This window comes from Bidens hawaiensis, unplaced genomic scaffold, assembly GCF_021521415.1.
Source record: "Bidens hawaiensis isolate Kalapana, Puna unplaced genomic scaffold, B.hawaiensis_p1.1 tig00032349_1, whole genome shotgun sequence".
NCBI classification, from domain to species: domain Eukaryota; kingdom Viridiplantae; phylum Streptophyta; class Magnoliopsida; order Asterales; family Asteraceae; genus Bidens; species Bidens hawaiensis.
In genome coordinates, this window is record NW_027495488.1 from 218,416 (window position 1) to 222,158 (window position 3,743).

The following is a 3,743-nucleotide window of genomic DNA, read 5'->3' on the forward strand; positions in this document are numbered from 1 at the left end:
CTAGAATCTGCATTTCCCACAATGACAAAGAAAAACCTTTCATCTTCAAAAGAAAACAGTTCCCAATCAAGCTATGTTATGCGATGACTATTAATAAAAGCCAAGGTCAATCGTTGAACAGAATGGTATCTATCTACCACATCCGGTTTTTAGCCATGGCCAACTATATGTCGCACTTTCAAGAGAAACATCACCCAATGCGTTAAAAATACTAATCGAACCCCAACAAAACAATAACAGTAACGAAACGAAAAACATTGTATATTCTGATTTTCTTGATGAAATCGATAAAACCTAGGTAATAGAAAATTCCAAAAACATCACACTATTGTTAACTTAGATCACAATATTCATAATTATCATTGCATTTAATAAAACAAGTTGGTATGTTTTCTGACATTTGTTGTTCACTGTTATGTTGTGGTCTCCGATCCATCATGGGTCGGGTCCGGTTTAGACGAATAGACGGAATTAGGAGATTAAGCTGTTTGAGTTTTGGCCAAGCCCAAAAGCTCTAATCAGGCCCAGTTTAGTTAAAGGGTTAAACCCTAATAGTCTAGTCTATATATTCTCTCCTGTACTTGTAAGTTAGTATCACTCAATAATAAGAAAACCCTAGTTATCGACAGTGGACGTAGGTCATACACCGTGACCGAACCACTTAAATCCTTGTGTCTCTTTCGTTTATTCTTTCGGTTTTACTATTGTATTCGTGTTTGTGTGTGACTCCGAACCTAATAATTGGCATCAGAGCCTGGTTCTCGATTATACACACAGTTCCGCCGCCGCTGCTCCGCTGCTACAGTTCCACCGTCGCTGCTACAGTACCGCTGCCGCTGCTACAGTACCGCCGCCGCTACAGTACCGCCGCTGCTACAGTTCCGCCGCCGCTGATTAGGGTTCCGCAGCTGCTGGTTCGTTTTTTCTGATCAGTTTCCAGTCCTTTTATTCCTTGGGTAGTTTGGTTGTTTGCTGTAATCAAAACTCAGTTTGGATAATGGCTGAGGACGGAAAGATCAAGATTGAGAAGTTTGATGGTCAGGATTTTGGATGGTGGAAAATGCAAATTGAGGATTTGCTATGTCAGAAAGACTTAATGGAAGCACTAGAAGAGAGGAAACCGGAAAGTATGAAAGATGATGAGTGGAAGGTACTTGACAGAAAAGCCATAGCTGTTATTAGACTCTCACTAGCTAAGAATGTGGCATTCAATATTGTAAATGAAACTACCACGTATGGTCTTATGAAAGCCTTGTCAAATATGTATGAAAAGCCTTCTGCATCAAACAAGGTATTTCTGATTAGACAGCTAGTTAACACCAGAATGAAGGAAGGGGCATCTGTTACCTCTCATGTTAATGACTTCAACACTATTATTTCTCGTTTGTCTTCTGTTGATATCAAGTTTGATGATGAAGTTCAAGCGTTACTCTTGTTATCCTCGTTACCCGAAAGTTGGTCAGGGACTGTTACTGCAGTTAGTAGTTCTTCTGGGAATACTAAGCTTACTTTTGAAGAAGTCCGGGATTTGATTTTAGGGGAGGACACAAGAAGAAGGAATTCTGGTGAGACATCTAGTTCTATATTGAGCACCGAAGGGAGAGGTAGGAGAAGAGAGAAAGGTAATGGCAGGGGTAGGTCAAAGTCTAGAAGAAGAAGTCAGTCATAGCCCAGAAAAGACATTGAGTGTTGGAATTGCAAAGAAATGGGGCATTTCAGAAACCAATGCCCTAACCCCTCAATTTCAAAAGAAAAGAAAGAATCTAAGAAGGAAGTTAATCTGGCCACCGGTTCAGATGATTCAGAAGGTTCAGAAGAGACTCTTATCTGCTGTGTTGAAGAATCAACAGATTCATGGATTATGGATTCTGGTGCATCTTTTCATGCCACTTATAGCACGAAGAAGATGAAGAATCTCCGAACAGGTAATTTTGGTAAAGTTCGTTTGGCTAATAATCATGCTGTTGATATCACGGGGATGGGGGATATTGAACTAAAAACTTCATTGGGCACCTCATGGACTCTAAAGGATGTTCGGGTCGTTCCTAGCCTTAGAAGAAAGCTAATTTCTGTTGGGCAGTTAGATGACCAAGGATATGATGTTATGTTTGGTGGGGGTAAATGGAAAGTTGTGAAAGGGAATCTTGTGATCGCCAGAGGTAAAAAGAAGGGCACTTTATACATGGTTGAAATTCCAGCTGATGGGGTAAATGCAGTGACCAGTGGACCGAGTCAGTCTAGTTTGTGGCACCAACGACTCGGCCACATGAGTGAAAAAGGGATGAAAATGCTCGTTGCTAGAGGAAAAATTCCAGAACTGAAGAAGGTTGAATCTGAATTTTGTGAACCATGTGTTTTCGGTAAAAAGAAGAAAGTATCTTTTGTGAAGACCGGAAAACAACCGAAAGCTCAGAAATTGGAGCTTATTCACTCTGATGTCTATGGACCAACTTCAGTATCTTCTTTGGGAGGATCGCACTATTATGTCACCTTCATTGATGATTCGACACGCAAGGTATGGGTTTACTTTCTTAAAAATAAATCTGATGTTTTTGATACTTTTAAAAAATGGAAAACTGCTGTTGAATTGGAAACTGATTTGAAGGTGAAATGCTTGAAGTCGGATAACGGTGGTGAATACGTTAGCAAAGAATTCCGTGATTATTGTGAAGAGTACGGTATTCGGATGATCTTTACAGTCCCTGGCACTCCTCAACAAAATGGAGTGGCAGAACGAATGAACAGGACGTTAAATGAAAGGGCAAAAAGTATGAGACTTAATGCCGGGCTTCCAAAGACGTTCTGGGCAGATGCAGTTAACACTGCAGCTTATTTAATTAACCGGGGATTGTCAATACCGCTGGGTTTCAAGACACCAGAAGAAGAGTGGAAAGGTAAAGCTGCAGATTATAAGCATTTGAAAGTCTTTGGGTGTAGCGCTTATGATCTAGTGAAAAATGACAAGCTTGATGCTAAAGCTAAAAAATATGTTTTCATTGGATATGGGTCAAACAAAATGGGCTACAGGCTTTGGGATTTAGAAAGCAGAAAAGTAGTCAGAAGCAAGCATGCAACTTTTAATGAGGCTGAGTTATACAAAGATAGAAACACTTCAAAATCAAGGGTTCAGAAAGTGCAGGTTGAATATGAAATTGATGCTCAGAAAAAGACAGTTGAGTCAGCTACCGAACCCGAGACAGAAACTGAAGAAACCACAGTTCCTGAATTTGAAGATGATGATATTGGTGGAAATGAAGAGTCAGAGGGAGTCTCTGACAGTGGGAGTTCAGAGTCTGAGGATGAACAGTCTCTACAAGAACCTGACCCGCCTCAGCACTGGGTTAGGAGGTCCACCAGAGTTTCTAAACAGCCGGTACGTTACAAACCTTCAGTTAATTATCTCCTTTTAACTGAAAATGGTGAGCCAGAGAGTTATTATGAAGCACTTAAGTTGAAAGATTCGCTCCAGTGGGAGCATGCTATGAAGGAGGAGATGAACTCTTTGAGTAAAAACCAGACATGGGTTTTAACCAAGTTTCCACCAGATAAAAGAGTTCTACAGAATAAATGGGTCTATAGAGTCAAGGAAGAACATGATGGGTCTAAACGATACAAAGCTCGTTTAGTGGTCAAGGGTTTCCAGCAAAAGAAGGGAATTGATTATAATGAAATATTCTCTCCAGTTGTGAAGATGACCACCATCAGATTGATCTTAAGTATTGTTGCTGCTGAAAATTTACATC